The following is a 21,243-nucleotide window of genomic DNA, read 5'->3' on the forward strand; positions in this document are numbered from 1 at the left end:
TTCCTTGGTATTCCCCACAGTGCCTAGCCCAGTGCCTAGATGTCATGAGTGCTCAGTAAATACAGATGGCGATGGAACTGAGTATTGCTTCAGCACACTTCAAGCCAGAAGAAACACTGAAATTAGTCACCTCCTAGGCTGTTGTTTTCCTCTTTAGAGAAGCTGTCATGCAGTTTCTGCTAAACCGATGTTTTGGACAGGTCAGTGAGCAGAATCCAGGCTGTGGCTAATGGCACAATTTGACGTCCTGCCACAGTTTACCCACCCAGTTGCCCATAAGGGCTGATCCCCAGATAGAAAAGGTATTTATGAAGCTCTTAGTAAATCCAGAGGACAATCATGTAAAAGATAGACTCTTAAATAATTGATACAATTTCTCTGAGTGAGTGGAACCCTTACGTTGTTGTAAACATATGTAGATGCTTGCACTTGTACACACAAGACTCAACTTTGAACCTTGAGGGAAAAATTAGGCTCTCAACCTTGCTCCTTTCTGATGATGGGGAACAAAAACAATTCTTAGAGGGTAAATAGGATGGGGAAATGCAGAGAGGCTCATCAGTGCCCAAGGAAACCAAGAAGGGCCATAAGAGTGTCAAGGCTCTCCAGGGAAAATGTGGGTTTCTACAGCATGGGAGACTCCAGAGACTTTAACACGCACCAACTGAAATCAAGGCTGCTCGATGCATGTGTTGGTTTCACGGCATGGATATTTATATAAGAATTATAAATCCTCTAGGAAGTGATTAAGAGAAAAATCAAAAGAAAGACTGAAAAGCCTGGGCCTGGAGTGACTGCCCACCTACCCTTAAATACCTCCCCTGTACCTAATGGACTTGATATTCTTTGCAAATAGGCATAATCATTACTGTTTTGCAATGCCATGAATAATCTACCCTTGGAGGGAATGAAGTTTCTTATCCTATTCTGTCAACCTCCTCAGCCACCCTCCCTCTCCCCCAACCTATAATCTAAGGACTCCACCTCTCCACCTCACACACTATTATAGAGTTTGTTTGAGGAGTGTACAAGTGCCTTCTAGAAAGAAGCAGACTGTGTATTTGTTAATTCTAGTGCTATCATCCCTCCCCACTGGATGCATCTGAGGAAGGTGAATTACTTGGGGCTACCTCTATATCTTGAAATCCTTCCACACATCAGATAGAAAATCACTTTGCAATTACATGTTTACCAGGCACTTTAAGGCAAGGACAATGTCCCCTTCATCTGAAACCCTCCAGTGACTGGCATAGAGCATGGTGCTTAGTAGGTATTTAATGAACACTTGCTGAGTGCATGAATGAAAGAAATTCTAGGAGGGTTTGAGATATACCTAGACTAGTGTGGTGGATGCTTTATATCCTTTTTAAATCTACTTTCTACCCCACGAGAAGATTGAGCATATGAGAACTCACGGGCAAAAAGAAAAAGGAAAGAATGAATTTACTGTGAAAGTCATCTAGTAAAGTTGAGTGCCTTTCTCAAGAGAGAGAAAAAAAAGACTGACCAGTTCTTTTACTGGGGGACTTGAAAGCGTATGAAAGAGAAAGGAGGGTGGGAAAAAGGAGGGAAGGGAAAACATTTTCCCCACTATAGGGAGGGCTGGAACTGTGAACAAAAGCCCTATGATTCACCCAAGAATAGAAGCTTAAAGGACTCCAACTACATGCCAAGGCACCAGAGGTCCTGCCAGCCTCAGCTCATGTGGGGCATTTGCCCTTTGATGCAGCCAAGAAAGGGATTTAAGCAGCAAATGGTGACCTTAGAACAGCTGTGCTGGAGGGCCAACGACCCCTTAACCTCACCCTGACCCTAACTCCCTCCCCTCCCAAATGCTAAAGAGAACAAATGAAAGAGTGAACGATTAGACTAGAAAAAATCAAGACTGTGTTGCCCATAGAATAGCTTATCAGAGAAAAAAAATATGGAGGCAGTTAAGGACGAAATCTAAACTACACCTTGCTAGGGGTGAGAGAGAAGGGAGAACCGTAGTGGGAGGTGGGGAACCAGTGAACAAAGTGATGATGACGACCTCTGCAATAGATCTCTCAGCACACACTCAGTGCCTGCCATGAGCAACAGCTTCTCTGGCCACCATTTAACAGGAACCTGTTATTTCCGCTTCATAGATGAGAAAGCTGAGGCTTCAGCAAAGCCGAGTGACAAGACCAAGGCTCCACTGCCAGACCAGAGCCAGAATGTTTAATTCTTTTAGACAGGATCTCGCTTTGTTGCCAAGGTTAGATGCAATGGTGTGATTATGGCTCACTGCTGCCTTGATCTCCTGAGCTCAAGTGATCCTCCTCCCTCAGCCTCCTCAGAAGTGGCTGGGACTACAGGTTCATGCCATCATGCTCTATTTTTGGGGGGGGTGGAGTGGGGATAGAGACAGGGTTTCACTTTGTTGCCCAGGCAGGTCTTAAACTTCTGGGCTCAAGTGATCGTCCCGCCTCAGCCTCCTGAAGTGCTGGGATTACAGGCATGAGCTGCCCTGCCCTTCCCAGAATCAGGATTTAACCCCACATGTGTTAGATGCCATGGCAAAGGGTAGTGAAGTGGAACTGAAGGAGGGAAGGAAACACTTTCTTTTATCTTTCTTGATGTTTCTCTTTCACTATTGCAATTGTAACAGCTTTCTCTCAGCTGTTAAGACTGCCTGTTCCCTTGGCATAGAACTAAAATAAAACTAAACATAAGCCAACCTGAGTAATTAAATATTTATTGAGTTTCTACTATGAGTTAGGAGTGTTACTCTGAGCTGGGGATACAAAGTGAGTAAAACATCGAGATAGAGGGTTTTCATAAGATACGTGTGAAATGCTTTAAGCAAACAAGTATGGGAACATTAAGTCTTCTGATAGGAGGGGAATTAACTGAAGCTTCTGCAATAAGCTGATATTTTGGAGGGCAAGGTAGGGAACGGCGTTCCAGACAGAAGGAACGGCATGCGCAGAAGTGTGGAGTCTGACGGCTCCTGCATTTCACGTGCAGGGATTCCTCCAGGGCGTTTGCTGGGGAGAAAGGAAAGGTCACAGTCAGCCTGCAAGATCCGCTGCCTTCATGTATATAGGTTGTTTGGTTTTTGGAGTAGTGGTGTTTGTGGTGATTTTCATTTATTGTAGTAAAATATACATAACATCAAATTTACCACTTTAACCATTTTAAACATACAATCTACTGGCATTAACTACATTCAGAGTGTTACAAAACTGTTACAACCATCCATGTCCAGAATTTTAAAAAAATCATCCCAAACAGAAAATATGTCCCCATTAAACACGAACTCTCCATTCTCCACCCCACTCCTCCAGCTCCTGTTAACTTTCTGTTTCTCTGAATTTGCCTATTCTAGGTATTTTATGGGAGTGAAATCATTCGTTTGTCATTTTTAGCTGGCTTGTTTCATTTAGCATAAGGTTTTCAAGATATATCTATGTTGTAGCAGGTATCAGAACCCTACTCCTTTTTGTGGCTGAATACTCTTCTGGTGTGTGCACACATCGCACTGATCATCCACTCCTCTGTCATGGACACTGCGTTGTTTCCACTTTCGGGCTACTGTGAGTAATGCTGCTATAAGCGCTAGTCTACACGTATCTCTTCAAGTCTATGCTTTCTGTTCCTTTAGGTGTATACCCAGAGGTGGAAGAGCAGGGTCAAATGATAACTTGACGTTTAATTTATCTGAGGAACTGCTAAGCTGTTTTCCACCGCAACTGCACCATTGTACATTCTCACCAACAGTGCACAAGGGTTCTAGTTTCTCCACATCCTCAGTAGCCCTGTTTTCTATTTTCCCTTTTACGTAACAGATGTTCTAATGGGTGTGAAGCAGTATCTCATTGTGGTTTTGATTTGCATTTCTGTCACGATCAGTGATGTTGAATGTTATTTTCATGTATTTATGGCCTTGTATGTATCTTTTCTTGTGAAATGTCTCTTCAAGTCCTTTCCTCATTTTTAAGTTGACTTTTTCATTGTTTTGTTGTTGAATATAGAAGTTGTGACTACCAGGAGATCTAGTATTGGAACTAAATGTCACCAATAAAGGTGCAGGCTTATTTTTGTTTAAGTTTAATAAAACACAGCTCTGCCTTGCTGAGATGTGAGACTGAAAAAAATATTTAAATAATTTTTATTGTTGTTGCTGTTGTTCTTGTTCTTATACATTTTCTTGAATAAGTGACTCTTCTAGACTCCCCCATGACCAAAGGTAATAAAACTCGTAGCAGAAGTGGGAATGGCAAGCTAAATAAAAACCCAGGAAAACCACTGCAAAACCGTCTGCAAATGTAAATCATACTTTGTGAAAGCCATTGGATTAGAAACACATTATCCTTGTCTGATTCGCTCACACCCACATGTTCCTAGTAAGCTTCGAGCGTGATTTACACCCTGACATTTAAGGAACTGGGAAAGGGTGCTGCTGCGCAGTCTTGATAAATGCCTTTCTCTGTGTCTGTCACACCGGCCCAGGAGAGAATGGAGTAGATGTCTCCATCACTGAAATGGGGGGCCTGGGCCCTCTGCTTAAATGGCTTCCGTGCCCAGCCCTAACTCAATCAGGAAAAGCAAAGTAGCTGCTTGGCCCAATGACTATAGTCCAGGATTGGAAAATCAGAATTTCTGGCTTCAAATCCTCACCTGCCCATGTTATTGAGGTGGCCTCAGAGCATCCCTTCCATGAAATGGGGGCAGGAGTCGTGGCTACAGGATTGTTTTATGCTTCCTGTGAAATAAGGCAGGTTCTACATGCATGGTCAATCTGCCAGGAAATACAATTGGGGAGATAGATGCTGCAGGAGGAAAGAAAGCTCAGAACAAGGGGAGAAAAGGCTACAGCAGTCACGCAGACATTGAAACACAAACTGCAGGTTTTGTCCAGCAACAAAAGCCAATGATATCTAAGAACTGGACATGTATTTGCTGTGTTTTCTCATATATTTGAAGGCCTCTGTCCCACCACACAGTCTTCCCCACCCAGGGAGGGATCCAGGGACACGCGTATTTCTCTGCTCACCTCTCATTCCCCACTGGGCCTTGGCATTTCCAGGTAGTGCCGCTCCATAAACACTCATCCTAATGGCTCCTCTGGGGTCTGGAGGAGGGCGGTTAGCTGCATGTGTGAATTCAGCATTCAGTCCCTCATATCCTTCAATCCAAGTGAACAGCTGGCAGTAGATACTGATAGCAAGGAAAGAAGCTATCACTTTGCCGGATGTTTCCCTGAATAATAAGTGAACGGCTTACCACATTTCTGAGAGCATCCAAACAGCCATCACCCAGCCCTGGCCACGACCAGGCTACTCAGCAGGGGGAGCAGCCTCTCTAGAGTTTGAAACATGGGTAAAGTGGAAGCTCTCCTGATGCTCATGGATATGAACACTAAGACATCAGACACACATACACACATGCACGCACATACACGCACACGCACATACATGCACGTGCACACACACACTCATACACACACACACACCCCACACACACTTTAGAATTAAGTTTTAATTATTAGCTTGTGAAGCATCCCTGAATCTTGGTCCCCTCGTCTTTAAGATGGGAGTAATACCTTGCCAAAGATCTCCTGGTAATATTTAATAGGACAGTATGTGAGACAGTCTCTAGCACATCACAGGTGTTCAAAAATGTTTAGTCCTTTAGCTCCTCACCCAACGTAAAAGAAAATCTTGTGCTTGTTTCTTTGCCCAGATAACAAACCTTACTCTGATATTTTGGGGAGAGCACAGGAGTTGGAGAAAGAAAAACTTTTCTAACCATCACATTGATTTCCTTTTTGGGCACACAGAGCCATTATTGAAAAGTCACTTGCTGAAATGGTTGTTCTGTGGCCTCTGCAGGAAGAGGGGTGTGCTAGGGCCAAGCCAGGCTGCTGGAGTGCCTGGAGCACAAAGCCCTTCTGAGCATGCTGAGCCCTTGATGACTGGCATGGACTCGGCCCCCACTCCCTGCACAATCATGCAGCACAAATCCCTGTATTTTCAATGGAAGGAGCCGCTCCAGTGGCGCTGAAGAAAGAGGGAAAAAAATCCTTTTCTTGCAGGCCGATTTGCTCTGCAACCACCACAGAACGTGTTTTTAAAATTCACATTGAGTTTGCCTCTCAGGGTCCTTGATGCTGCTCGCAGAGGGAAGGCAGACGAAGGAGGCTCGTTCGTCTGCATGCCATTGTGCCTAGGGTGGGCCCAGGGATAGCTGTTAGCTCTCTGGGACAGCCAAAGCATGATGGGCCCTCAGCAGAAGAAGGACATAATTAATCAATGCATTGATTGAGTGCCTTCTGTGAGTCAGGCACTGTGCTAGTGCCAGTGGAGGCTGGGGAACAAGGCACAATCTTGTCTTCTGGTATCTTAAATTCTAGCCCAAGGTATAAACAGTTATTTGGCAATAAAAGAAAGAAATAACAACTCACATCAATAATATGGGAAATGTCACACAATACTCTGGTCCATGATTGAAATGGAGAGGACATTAGGGGCTATGGGAAAAGATCAGTTATTAGCTGCTTCCTGCAGGCCTCTGACCATAAAACAAGCAAATATTTCTAAGGACCCCTATGCTCATCTCCTCGTCTGATGCTATTTTGAAATTCTTGTCAGTCTGTTAACTGCTATATGAAAATGGCATAAAGGTTCTTATGAGAATCCCTGTCCCCTCCCATTCCAGGTGTGCAAGCTTCACACTTGAGTCCTCAAAGGAAAGAAGGCAAACAATGCGATTACCCCAAGACGAGCTTAGCAAGCCACATGCTCTATGTGCTTGGAATGGTTCTCTCCCTTGGAACAGTTATCACAGAGTCTTGACGCTCACCTGCCTCCCTCATAGGACCACAGACTATATTCAAAGACAGGGCCTGGTCGAATCTGCTTCTGTAGCTTCTCCTTGGCCACTGCTTGGGATAATGATGGACACATAGAAGCCACTCCCAAAACATGGTTGAACGAGTGCTCACAGACTGCTACTGACTTAATGTACTGTCACTGGCATATAGATCTGATATCTATGGAAGAACTGCTAAGAGTGGACAATGTTTTGCCAGAAAGAATGAATGCTTCCTTGTCAAAAAGCCAGTATTGTAACAGAGGTGTAGGTTGGGTGGTTGTGTAGTAGCACTCGCCTCATTTCCACTTTTCCTCAATAGAAGAACTTGCGTGGCAGAGTCTGTGTTTAACCATATCTTCCCTAAGGCAATTCCAGTAGGCAAATGGGTACTTGTACCCCAACAGCCATAAGAGGATGGTTCTTGTTCTTGTTCAGGTTGGGCAGAAGAGATGGGTAGGGGTAGACGGTGGTAAAGTGCAATGTATTTGTACCCCTAGAATTTCCCGAGCCTACTATGTGAATGCTGTCCATCCCTGATGGCGAATCAGGAAGGTGGAAACCCAGAAGAGAGTAAATCAATGGCACATGAGCAGCCAGCACCAACAATGAGTGATTTTTTGTAGAGCACCCACTACATTTTCTCAGCATCACCCTAGTTACTGGGGGGCCATGCACATAGCGTATGGAGCCCACAGGTAGTAAATGCTTTATTAGAGTTTGTTAAGTCAACATGTAATTACATACAAGATAAACTTAAGTTTTTATTATTTTTTATATGAAAGTTATTCAAACATACAGAAAAGATGAAAGATGTTTAGTTAATACCCGTAAACCCATCACTAGATTCTACCATTAACATTTAATTTAATTCTCTTTATCAGAAATTTACCCATCTGCTACTCATCCATCAGTGTGACACTTTTGATTGTATCAAGGTAGATTCTACTTGGCGAAACACGATGTATACGCATGGAACCATTACTCAGTATTTTCTAGGACAGCGCTAAATAGTGAGACAGAGGCACACATCTGGATGGACTTAAGAAGGTGATCATCCGTGAGGAATAATATGTTCAGAGACTGTTTCGTGGAGGAAAGGGGGCTGGGAAGAATGTACAAGATTTGGGTAGGAAAAGGGAGAAAGGGTGGTCGTTAGGTGTGTGGAGTCATATAAATAATGCCTGGGGGCACACAGCCCAGAGGAAAGGTGAGTGGCATCCCTCTGCCCAGGGTTACACCTGGCTTCCGGCCTGCCTGGGGCTGTCCTGGTGCCCGTGGACTCAGACCACCCTCATCATCCTAAACATCGCCGACCTGGGGGATGAAAGCTCAGTGTGTATGCCTCCGAGGTACTGCAGACCCTGAGGGAGCTGGGTGCCTCTCTTGTTGAGTACCTCTCTCATCGTAGGTATTGAAGAGAAAGGTCCACAGGCATATGCTTCTACATCTAGAGTGAAGTTAAAGAAAAACGATTGAGTTGGATATGTGTGAAACATGGCAAATTGAAAAACAAAAAGGAAATGAGTGAATTTGAGGCCCCATGCTGACAACCTCTGATAAAGACCAGAGAGCTTGTCTACCTGTCTCCCAAGCAGGGGCAATAACACAGACCTGACTGAAAGCAACACATGAGCCTGAGGAAGAGCTGCCACCTTCCGGTGGGGCACCCAGAACAGGCAGCTGCGCAGGGTAGAGGCAACTGTGCATCCGGAGCTGACAGAGCCGCTGAACATCCGCCCCTCCACCCAAGTGCCGTCTTGGGAAGAGGCTTGCGAAGATCAGCTTTAAAAGGCTCTTATTACTTAAGGTCCTTCCTGGGACATTTGCTGGTAATGGGAGTCAGATGCAATCCTCGCTTGTGCTTAAAAGGCAGACAAGATGGTGCAGAGCAGTTACTGAGTGAGTCTGCACGATTTTGAAAACCAGCTACCTGTCCCTTGGCAGGAGAGGCTTTGGCTGCCTGTAGCTGGAATGCTCTACCTTGTCTTTGTTTTTCTGTGCTCTTCCACTGTCTCCCAGAACCGCCCTCCCAATTCACCTGCATTGTTTCTACATCCTTCCAGTCACCGCACTAAGCATGGATTCCGTCTGTTCGGGCTCCCTGGCGAAGGAGCACACACCTTCACTGTGCAATGGTCACCCAGTGCTGCGCTGGTCAGCACACAAGCAGCGGACCCTGTACTGACAGAACAAAGGACAGCTGTCCTGTGAGTGGTCCAGCCACGCTCGGGCCAGGAGGAATTCATGCAGCACAGCAGCGGGATAAGCACATTGATTTTGTGAGGCAGCCTCTGCGTACTTTGTCAGCAAAATGGAGAACACTCACTGTTTTCTCTGGCTTTTAAGATTTCCATATTCATTGCTTGTTTTCTACCACTAGCGAGAAGGGAAGAGGAGGAAACAACAACTTCCTCCGTTTGAAATTTTAAAACATGAACATGTGAGGTTCACCCTCCCTCCCCTGTGCCCCTGCAGTTCCAGCAATGCATAGGACTGTGGAATGTTACAGCTGGAAGCCCTTGAGAAATCTAAACAATAGTGCCTCATTTTACACGCAGGGAAATCACGGCAGGAGGTAAAGGGGCATGGTCAAAGTCACATACCTAGTTAGTGGCAGCCCTGAGACTAGCATTGATGTCTGCAGACTCTTATTTTTCTTATTGCTGTACTATGTGAGTTCTGTTTCGATTCAAGTCAAGAATGCTACTGTGTGTAGGAGATCCTACTCCGTATTTGGTGCTGTGCAAGAGGCTCTCCACTATCTGCTTTAATCCTGCCAATGCCCTGTTGGGGTAGGATTTACCTCCATTGGTTCAGTTGTTACAGTGAGTGCCTGATCACGGGACTGGAGAAGCTCTGGAGCAGAGCTCAGGCAAAGGCTATTGGTGCTGTCTGGACTGGACTGTCCTATAAAGGCGGACATACAGGATAAACACAAAGCAGTAAGAAGCAAAGTGCCTGGCACGCAGGAACATGCTAGTTGTTTGTTAAAGCACAAGGTGGGAATGATGTTGGTCAATGGGTACAAAATTTCAGTTAGAGGGAATACATTTTTGAGATCTATTGTACAGCATAGGGACTATAGTTAATAATGTATTGCACATTTCAAAATTGCTAAGAGAGTAAATTTCAAATGTTCTTACCATAAAAATGATAAGTATGTGAAGGGATGGACATGTTAACTTAGCCTGATTTTTTTTTTTTAATTTTTTGACAGGATCTTGCTTTGTTAGCCAGGCTGGAGTGCAGTGATGTAACCACAGCTCACTGCAGTCTCTACCTCCCAGCATCAAGCAATCCTCCCACCTCAGCCTCCTTACTAGCTGGGACTTCAAAGCACATGCCACCATGCCTTTGTTTGTTTCTGTAGAGATGAAAAGTTCTACAGTGTTGCTGAGGTTGGTCTTGCACTCCTGGGCTCAAGCAGTCCTCTTGCCTCAGCATCCCAAAGTGGCAGGATTATAGGCATAAGCCAAAAAGCTATGGAGCCAGGAAGGCTTTGCAGAAGTTACCTTCTGGACGAATTTCAACCAATAGCCAAAATTGAAGGGATTAGAGAGAAGGTATTTCAGGCAGAATGGAGAGGAAGAAGCAGGATGTGTTCAGGGAAGAGCATGTAGGCAAATGTGAATGGGGATGAACACTTGTACACCAACAGAGAAAAGTGGGGCTGGAAAGGGGCTCAGTGATTTACAGGATGATATTAATTAGGGCCCATCCTGTGCGGGGCACTCTTGTAGGCCAGTGACTTGGCAGGCAAGGATGGGAAGCACCTACTCGCACACAGATGATGCTGTGATGGCCAGGGTCTGAGAGCCTAATTCCATGGGGCCACTTGAGGTAAGACCTGAATGACAAGAAGAAGTGGGCTCTGACAAAAATCAGGGCCAGAGAGCTCTCCAGGCAAAGAAAAGGAAAGCAAAGGGCTTTGAGGCAAGAACTAGAGGCCCTGCAGAATGAATAGAGGTGGACCTACCAGCAGGAGAGGAGTGGAGGTGAGACCAGGCAGAGCCTGCGGTGCACCACAGGAGGTTGAATTGTATCTGAGCTACTAGGAGACTGAGAGGCCCTATGTTATCTGGCCTCTGCCTCTATCCTGGACCTCATCTCCATGGGAAAAACTCATCTGTTTGCCCAAGACTCTTCCAGTTTTAACACTGAAAATCTTAAATCCCAGGAACACAGTAAGTTCCAGGCAGGTGGGCAGTTGGTCACCTTAGCTCCCACCTCACCCTTGCTCACTACGGTCCTGTCACAACTATGTGGGAACATGCTGTGGAGTCCCTTAAAAAGCTCTGGCTGATTCATTAGAAAATGCATGGCAACTCAACATTTCTGAAAACAGGACTGACATAATTATAGCTATTTAAGTTTTTTTTTTCTTTCTTTCCTTTTTTGAGACAGAGTCTCCCTCTATTGCCCAGGATGGAGTGCAGTGGTGTAATCTCAGCTCACTGCAACCTCCGCCTCCTTGGTTCAAGTGATTCTCCTGCCTCAACCTCCCGAGTAGCTGGGACTACAGGCGCATGCCACCATGCCCAGCTAGTTGTTTTGTATTTTTAGTAGAGATGGGGTTTCACCATATTGGCCAGGCTGGTCTCGAACTCCTGACCTCATGATTCACCTGCCTCAACCTCCCAAAGTGTTGGGATTACAGGCGTGAGCCACCATGCCTGGCCAGCTATTTAAGCATTTTTAAAGATACTGACAACCTCTAAGGCCATTCAACTGACATAAAAATACCTTTCTGTGGAAATCTGGGGATTTCTTTGGCTATGGAGAGGGTAGTGGGTCAACAGGCATGGCTGAATACAAAAAAGGTCTTCTCCATCGAGATGTTCCTCTTCACATTCTCTTGTGCAGCATAGATTGGAATATTTCATCTTCATTCTTCAAGACTTAAAGGTGAATCACTACAGTAAGCAGAACTTAAAGGAACAGGCCCTCTCATGGCAGTCCCAGCTGAATCTGCACAAGGCCCTTATCTAAAGCCAGTTGCGAGAGAAATACAGTAGCCTCTGTGCTGGTTACCTCTAGAACTGCACTTTCTAGCTTCCTATTAGGTAGGGGTGAAACCAGAATAGGACCCTTCCCCTTTAAGAATCTTTCCCAGGATAATGGGATTCATGATCTCACAATCACATAAATCACTGCCAGCCCCCTTAAGTCAATTCATATTTCTGTAGTTCGTTAGTTGTGCGAGAGGAAATTGCATTTATTATAATTGCCTCTAATTGCACCAGATTAGTGATTACAATTATTGATGGCAGCTGATTATTCATTAGTCATCAAATCAATCCCCGTGCTTCTTCATTACTCGAAACAGTAACTCCGATGAGAGGTCTAAAGGAGACCACGTCCACCTTTTCCCCTAAATGGCAGCCTGCCTCCCAGTGCTGCCTCTAAACAAACACCTGAAAATAATTTAGGACTTAAAGTGACAGAGGACCATCCCTTGCCTTCCCCCATGCAATGCCTAATCTAGGACCCAGCACTAACTGATGAAATTATGGAATCTGTGAAACATCACCAAAGACGATTTGGAGGTCCCAGAATGCTCCAGAATTGCTAGCTTTTCCAGGATGCCCTTCTTGGTTGCAAAATGAAAATTTCAGAGTTTCCTGGGTTACCTCTTCTGGAATATATGTTACCTACAATACATAAAGAGAATAGACTTTAGAGCCATACAGACCAGACTTAAATGACCTATGTAAACCCAGTCGATTTTATGAGCTATGTAAAGCCAGTCAATTTGCGTGTCCTCTCTGAGCTGTGGAATAGTTGCTAGATTGTGCATAAACAAGCAATAAGATCTCTGCTCCTCTTGTTAATAGTGCCTGTAGAGAATAAGAATACAACAACCATCTAAGGAGTTAAATACATGAGAATATAAATACCTACCGGCAAGGGTTGTGATGATGGCTGAATTAGATAAGATTTTGTGTCGCTCTAGCTAAAAGTAGTTGTTCAATTAATGTCAATTCCTATCTCCTCTACTTCCTCCATGCTATGACATCTAAATTTATATACTTAATCTTTATATCCTTTATCCAGTGTATCTCTTTATACACTGGCTCAATATTAACTAAATTTATCTTTTTGGTGTGTTGTTCTTGGTGAACATCAGTATATATGTAATAGAAGTACAATTTCCAGAAGACTGTTGCCTCATTTACTGGTAGCTACGGCATGCCAGGCACCAGATCTAGAGGGTTAGAGAGATCAACAGAGCACAAGTATTGACCTTGAATAGCTCACAACTAAATGGGAATGACTGTCCATTCTATTTCCATGTGTTGTTTGCATTAAATGAATATCCAAGTTCTAATGAGCCCATAGGGGATGGAGAGACCCAGCTCAGCTCGGAGGGTCAAGAAGGCCTCAGAGTTAGCTTTTGAGATGAGCCTTGAAGCTGCATAAATTTTTCCAAATGCCTAATGGGTCACTAGCCTTCCAACACACCATGTAGCACCTGAAGAGACAAGAAGGCGGAAACGAGCACTTCTTCAGAGCTGCACTGTGAACTTGTGGGTGCTTCATACATGAAGACAGTGACAGTGTTAAGTGCTGTTTTCCAGATGCTCCCGTGGGTAAAACTTCTGTAACTAAGCGATCTTTTCTTCTCTTAGCTGCTGACATCTCAGAAATGTGGCGACATCTTGAGGTTTTCCTATATGAACTTCTGTGAAACCTTATGCTGCCTTTGGTGACACAGAACCCTCAACTATCCTTTCCCTAATTCCCAGCTGACCCAAATGTACCCCCTATTCTAGCACCCACATTTATCAGCTCCCTCTACTTCTCACAATCCCCCTGACTTCTACTAGTGAGTGAGTTCAAAGAGCCTAAACGTCTCCAGGTAGCAGAGACATTCATTCAGAGCACACCATTGTCTATACCGATGCAGGATTTCCTGAAAACCAGGGAGGGAGGGAAGGAAGAAGGAGGCTCTGGGTGAGGAAGTATGCAGCCCGGCTCTTTGTCAAGTCTTTGTCCCGTGTGAGAGTAGGTGCTTATTTCCCTGGTTGCTTAGGCTTGAGCCCTGAAGTGTGTTTAACCTACACCCAGATCCTCCAGGGATGTGAGCACAATGATTCCCAAAACAATCCAAAATACGAGGCCCATAGCTTGGAGAACATGTCCCTGGTGCCCTTTCCTCTGGAAGCCTTCCTTGCCCACATGGTTGCCAGTTATGCTGCCTCCCAGGGAAGCTGAGGATGAATACGTGACTTTTCTTAGCAGAGTGAACGTATCTCCTACCTTAAGTCTCATGTGCATCCTACTTGTGAGCCAGTTGAAACGTTGCCATTTTCTCCAGAGACTCGCCTCTACATCGAGGCCATATAATCATGCAGGAAGAAATTAACCTTCTTTTCTAGCTAACATGTTCCATTACCTCCCCTGTTTTCAAAACTTCCCTTGTAGTGGCAGTCTCCTCTCTGAAGGCTGCTCTTCCAGACAGGAAATATGCAAGGATAGCATCACTTCCAGAGAAACAAGAGAATAGACTCTGATAGATCAGAATACCAGACAATGCCTTCCCTTTACTGGCAACTGTACATATCCCTAACGTCTTTCCTGAGACCCACAGAAGGGCAGGGTCTCTCCCGAAGGGCAACAGGACACTGATCCACTGTCCTGTAAAGGAAGTTGTGTTCAGTGATTTTCTGATTAGGGAGAAAGTTGCTACAGCCGGTGCCAGAGGAAAGCTGTCTGGTGATCAAGGACCTTGGGGGTTTGCCTGGGCTACTTTTGGAGGCTGCCCAAAGCCTGCTAGCAGCTCCCACATGAGCTGGGGAGAGGCTCTGCTTCCCTCTGCTCCAGCACAGCTTCCCCTAATTCTGAACTTTCAGAGAAGCACAGGTCCGAGCGCCCTCCCTTGCCCAGTCCTTCATCAGCTGGTGCCTGTAGCCCTGCATCATCCTAGTAACAGTTGGTAAATGAGTCCCAGTCTAGCCGCTTATGCAGGATGGTTGTGCAGTAAGAACCTTCATCCTTATGGCAGGCACATTAATGCCAAGTTTGCTCATTCTAATTAATAACAGTCAGTAAACACCAAAGAGAGCTAATGATGATTACAGGCCGCAGCTCCTGCGTGTTAGCAAACACACAGGCAGGTGGCCTCTCTTCTCTTCCCAGGAAAGAGGCTGGGTCCTCTTCTTGCAGAGATGTGTTGCCTCCTCAAGGTCCCTACCCCCATGTTCAGCAAATCTTGGGTTACTTCTCAGCCTGGAAAAGACCAAGATGCGTGCAGACCAGTCCCATGGAAAGGATCATGGGCTGGCTTCAAGATTAGAGAACTAAAGAAGCAGGACCTTTGATCTTTTTGGGTTTCCAGACATCTCTTTCTGGCACTTGGAATAAAACAAATTTTTCTTTTTTAAAAAATATTTTTTCCAGTTTCAAAGTAATACAATTTGCTTCAAAAAATTAAAATCCTACAGAAGCATATAAGAAGAAAGGGCAAGTCTCCCTTCATCCTCTAGAGAAGTGGGATTCAGTATCCAGTTGGTTTGTCTACAGTTCTCATCTTCCCTCCCTCCTCTTCTTTCTCCAGCTCCTGCTTCTATTCCTGGTAAACAAAGCTTCCCATTCTACTACAAAATTATCCATTTTGTGAATCCTTTATTCCCCATTTGGCGAAGCCTTCACTCATCCTCTCTCCATAGACATTTTTTTATTCTGCCTATGGTAATATTTTCTGTGACCCTGAAGGCAAAATGAGAGTTCGGCTCCATGGTGGCACTAGGATACCTCATCTTGGAATGTTTTCTTTTCTGAGTTACAGAGGTTGTGGCAATTAAACAGAATTACCTCCGCTGCCTCTCATTCAGGTATCAATCTAAAGTTGGAGAATGTTTTACTTCCTGTTCCACAGCCCTGGGCATACAAGGAGCTGTGAAGAGTGGACGTGGGAGTCTGACAGAGCCTTCTGGGGGGACCGCCTGCCCTGCGTTTTGAGCTCTCCAGGCAAATCTCTCGTCATCTAATCAGATAACTTGATGGCAGTGGGTAGAGTAGAGGTGGTTTGAGGAATAGGATGGGTCATGGTGGTTACCAATAGCTTGATCATTTTCTGAAGGACCCCAGACCCCTCTCAATCTGTCATTATTTTTGTTGTTCTTGTTAGTACCATCCTTCTTTTTAGAAAAATTTAGCCCACTGAGCTACAAGGGTAATATGTCTTCTATCACTATCTCTGCAATTCAGGTAATATTTTCTTTCTCATTGGACTGTTAACTGTATCCCACTGGAACCCATTCTCTGAGAGTTTAAGAGTGAAAAGAATGTAAATACACAGTGAAAATGGGTATCATTTCTAAGGATGTTTATAAAGTGATCCAAGCAGTTATTCAGGTATAACCAGAATGGCTTATCTTACCATCTTTTTAAATGCCTGAGACCTTTTCCCACTGTTTCGTTGTCTTTGTCTTTGTCTTTTTTTTTTTTCCTTGCGTCTGTCTCCTTTTCTGTGTGTATTAGCTTTTCCTCCATTTTTTTCTCCTTGACGACTCTTTTTTTCTCTCAGCTTTCTCATTCACTTTCCTTTCCTTTTAGTCACAATAAAGAATTGAAGGGCATTTTCAAGTTTGGTTTGGTTCATTAAATGCATTCATCCATCCATTTATTCATCCATACATCTATCCATCCACCCATTTATTCCACCAGCATTCACTGAGCATCAGTCTTCTTGACATCAGTCTCTTTGCTAGGTTCTCAGAATAGAGAGGTGAACAGCTGATCCCTGCTCTCAAGCCATACTGAATCAGCAAAGGGAAAGAGACATGAAATCAAAGAAACTATTAAATCCATGAAGGACACAGTGGGAGTTTTAAGAAGGTGACGAGCAGGTCTATGGGGACATATCAGGGAAACTTCCTAAAGCAAGTGACATTTGGGCTGAATGTGAAACTGAGTTGAAGGAGTCATCAAGTAGAGAAGAGGCAGGGGCCTGGGGAGAAGATAGATTTTTAGGCAGAGGGAGCTACAATGCCTTCATGCAAAGAACATTTGAATATCCGAGCATTATCTAACCTGGCTGGGAGGGTTACGGTGAGGCTTGACTCAGGGAATGACTGCTGACTTTTGTCCATCAGAACCCAGCTGTGGATGGGTAGTCAGCTTAGAGAGCGGGAGGGGGGCCTTTACATGTTACCTAATATGCTGCTGTGGAATTTGAATTTTTATACTGTGAGTATAATTTACTTTTATCAAAAGAAACACTAATAATTTATAGCCTCATGCACCATATTACAGCATTAGGTCTTTTCCTTTTTGCAAGCAGGGAGGTAGGAAAGGTTTGAAGCAGGACAATTGCATGCTTCAAGTCGTGTGACTGAAGCTTTATTTCCTATCCCTTCACTTTAAAATAGGTTGAGTATAAGCTTTCTGTATGCTTCTGTAACAAACTAAACCAAGTTCTTCTTTGCCTCAAAGTAACCCTGGATTGATTTTATCTTTCTCTTGGACCATGATCCTTGATACAAACAAGGTTCCCACTGCCCCGTTAGCCATTCCACTCTATCCCTGGCCATTGTCCTGTTTCCCTGGCATCCCATCGCAAGAGACCTGCATTTACTTTCACCTTCTGCACAGCAGGGATTTCTGCAAAGGCTGAAAAATTGCCTATCAATCCCTGGCCAAAGTCAACTATGTCATGTTGTGGGACTCAGGAGGACAGCCTGTGCTTACTCCTGCACTCCACTGGTGCACCAAGCTGTCCTGCTCCTCTCCTTCAGAGCTTTTCCATTTGGCTTCACCTTGTTCCCCAGCAGCAAGAGAGACCCAGCAGCCTCTGCAGCTGCCTGGGCCACTGGGGGAATGTAAATGGAGCAACCACATAAACGAGGAGTGACAAGCACCACGCTGAGCTCTCTGCAAAGCTGCCCAGTGACCCTAGGAGGGAATGAGAAATAAATTAGCCTTGGGGTTTGTGAGGAAAGCAGGAGGCCCAGAAAAACACTTCCTCTTTCTTTCCATTGCTTCTCAAACTGTACCTTTTGTGTCCTTCTAAATCCATCTACCAGGCCCTGGGAGTCCCCAGGTGTTCCCCCAGACTAGGCTGTCTTTTCCTTGTCCCCAAACTCCCTGAGTTCCTTCCCTCCCTTTCCATCATGTCTCTGAGTTACTGTTCTACGATGCCTTCCTCCAACCTCCTCTTCCAAGAAGCCCTCTGTGGTGACCAGAGCAAGGTCAGAGACAGAACCAGATCCATGCACATATGTATCTTTCCACAGGTCAGAATTTTATTGATGTTATTTCAGCCATGACCTACATGGAGTTTCCAAGATGGCAATTATTCTGACTTTCACTCGTGTCCATGTGAAGAGACCAGCAAACAGGATTTGTGTGAGCAACAAGGCTGTTTATTTCACCTGGGTGCAGGCAGGCTGAGCCTGAAAAGAGAGTCAGCGAAGGGAGATGGGGTGGGGCCGTTTTATAGGATTTGGGTCGGTAAAGAAAAATTACAGTCCAAGGGGGTTGTTCTCTGGTGGGCAGAGGTAGGGGGGTCACAGGGTGCTCAGTGGGGGAGCTTTTGAGCCAGGATGAGCCAGGAAAAGGAATTTCACAAGGTAATGTCATCAGTTAAAGCAGGAACAGACCATTTTCACTTCTTTTGTGGTGGAATGTCATCAGTTAAGGCAGGAACCGGCCATCTGGATGTGTACATGCAGGTCATAGGGGATATGGTGGCTTAGCTTCGGCTCAGAGGCCTGACACTACATCTCATTCCCTCAGTGGTCAGAGGCGTGAGCACACAGGCCCTAGCTGACCCATAAGTCAGTCAATATTGCAAATTATAGTAGGATACTTAATCATTATATAAATATTATAGATTAACATTTCCACGTCAAACAAAATAACATTTAACAACAAGAGAAAAAGGGGTAGGAAAAAGGGGTTAATGAACCAATCCCAGGAGAGCGGCTTGGACAAAGAGAGAATGCTGGGCTGATCCAGACGATCTTCAACGTCTTGCAAGGGAAGAGCCTTTGAGGTGGCAGAACCTTTGGTGGCAGATGCCAGGTGCTAACATGTGGGTGACAGCGGGATGGTGTGCAGCGAAATGGTTTTGTGGACGGTGAAGTCCTGCTCTTCTTAGAGTCCTTGAGTGCTCCAGTAAGGGGTGATGTAAAGAGTGTGTCCGGTTATGCCCTTGTCAGGTTGAGGTAGTTCTGTTGATTAGGTGAATGTCTGGTCCTGCTGGCATGATGCCATTTGAGATGTAAGATGGAGCTCTTTTCTAAGATGGAGTCACTTACATCAAGAGTGACTACACTATACACCCTCTCAAAAAGTTCGCTCTTAGTTCTTTCCTGATCCCCTCAACTCCGACAGACTTGGATGCTGCACATCAATCCTATCCCGTTTTGAAAATCCTTGAAGGGAAGCCAGGATTGATAAATCTTTGGCATCTCTCAAACCTCATAGCACAGTGCTATGCAGTAGGTGGCTGATTAGCCAATGCCTAGGAGGCGTCCGAATAAGATTGCAAGCTTGTTTTCAATCACACCAAGAAGAGCAGGAACTTGCAAGGAGACAGAGGGGTTCAAACTCATCATCTGCCACATACTAATTAGGTGACCTTGGGCAAGTTCCTGAATTTCAATGAGCTTCTCTTTCCAGAACTGTGAAATAGGGATAATAATACTTCTCTGGGAATTTTAGTGACTGTTAAATTAGATATGCAAAGCAAGTAACTCAGGGCTTAGATTTTACTTGGTAGTTAATAAATCTTAGTTTCTTTCCTTCTTTAATCTTGGCAAGGATGTTTCCCTTTGGCCACAGCATGTTTTGCCTCCACCACCACTCTCCCCTTGTGCATTTTTCCAAGCTGATCTTACCCAGGAAAAAAACATCCCCCAGGCAGAACATCCAGGTGATACCTCAAGGAATGAGTCAAGAAAGGCATAAAAATAATTAAAAAAAAAAAAAAAAAAGTCTATCTCTCTAGAAAGGAGGGGTGAAGCCTGATCATCTTTTTCATATTCACAGTTCTTTCTTCTCCCCAGAGACTCAGAGCTATATAAATGTAAAGTTATAATAATTATGATAACATTGAGATTAAATGTGATGCTGACAAGGCTTCATGAGATACAAAAGTTTGCTGATTCCCACTGGAATGGGTAGAACAGAGTCTGCCTTCCCCATCCTGACTTCTTTCTATCCTGATCCAGAAAGACTGCCTGTGGGGAGGGTGAGGGAGAAGGTGTGAGACTGACAATGTTGCTTTATTTATTTATGTGATATCTATCAAATGCACCCATTGCCTCCAGGTCTCTTAGTATATCTAAATCCAGCAGTTAGCATGTACATGGAATGAAAAGAAACAAGCCCACAGCAAACTTCCACTATGAACCAATATTTAAGGCCAGTTACCAAATACCTGGGAATTGGGGACACTGAGACAGAAAGGATAGCAATGAGGAAGCTACAATAATAAAGAACCTTATAGCCAGTGACAAGATTGCACTCAAACCTGGGGGTCCTGGGAGGCAGAATTCACAGCTTATGCATCCTCATTTTATGTAGGGTGCTTGTGCATATGCCATCATTAAAAGTAGGAATGAATGAATGAATGAATGAATGAATGAATGAATGAATGAACGAACGAACGAACAGGCAGAAAAGCTCCTCATTTCCGCCATTTACTACACTTTTTAGTTCCCCAAAAGTGATATCAAGAAAACACAGAAACAATTTAGAGGCCGGCTAGGGAAGAAAGCTGTATCTTTTTCTGGAATATCCTCAGATCCCATTCTGGAGTCTGACAGCAGAAGCTGAGGCCACTATTGGGAAGGGACCTTGTGTTTATCTCAGATGGCACCTGTGAGAACTTAACTCAGCGTATTGCAATAAATTGAGTCAGCAAAAATTATGTCTAGGGTCACACCCTATATAGAAGAAACCCCAGGCACAAAATTTTTTTAATTTTTAAAGTAAAATTTTTTTAGACAGAAGGAGAGAAAGAGTCAAAGAGTTGTCAACTGCCTACAAGATGTCAGGCACTAAGCTAAATCTTTCATACATATTATCCCACAATGATACCGTGGATTAATGATTATATCTTTAATTTTTCTGGAAAACATCAGCAATGAAACAAAACACCCCTGTGCTCCAAGGAAAGGAACTCGTCTGCCCAAGCCACAAGGGGCTGTGCTTTCTGGGACCCATGGCTCTTTGCCCCATGTGTTCAGGTGTCTTCGATCCTCAGAAAGGGTTTTCAGTCGGAGATAGATTCATTCTATTGGAGGTTATTCAAAGCTATTACATGCAGCCTTTAAAAGATCTTCATTAGTGGAGAGGCTGGGGAAAAAATAAAATATTCACATGAGGAAATTAAATTCTGCCCCAAAGATGATTAACATCCTAACACTTAGTTCCATCTTTCAAGTGACAAAC

General features: G+C 44.5%; 1 protein-coding gene and 2 long non-coding RNA genes across 29 annotated transcripts in view; 1 reads left to right on the plus strand and 2 right to left on the minus strand.

Moving 5' to 3' along the window:
- The window catches only part of NTM (neurotrimin), a 1,404,754-nt gene that overhangs the window by 595,994 nt on the left and 787,517 nt on the right, over nt 1-21,243 (plus strand). The gene's annotated exons all lie outside the window — the stretch shown is intronic.
- Nucleotides 2,706-5,309, minus strand: LOC107127499 (uncharacterized). Its single transcript, XR_001485356.4, has 3 exons — nt 5,021-5,309; nt 4,645-4,765; nt 2,706-3,011 (listed from the first exon to the last, which is right to left on the minus strand). It is a non-coding gene; the product is annotated as an uncharacterized lncRNA (long non-coding RNA).
- The window catches only part of LOC123568587 (uncharacterized), a 36,965-nt gene continuing 32,604 nt past the window's right edge, over nt 16,883-21,243 (minus strand). Inside the window, exon 4 of the long non-coding RNA XR_006691949.3 lies at nt 16,883-21,147. This is a non-coding gene — a long non-coding RNA (uncharacterized lncRNA). The remainder of the gene's footprint in view (nt 21,148-21,243) is intronic.

The sequence above is a fragment of the Macaca fascicularis genome, chromosome 14, assembly GCF_037993035.2.
Source record: "Macaca fascicularis isolate 582-1 chromosome 14, T2T-MFA8v1.1".
NCBI classification, from domain to species: domain Eukaryota; kingdom Metazoa; phylum Chordata; class Mammalia; order Primates; family Cercopithecidae; genus Macaca; species Macaca fascicularis.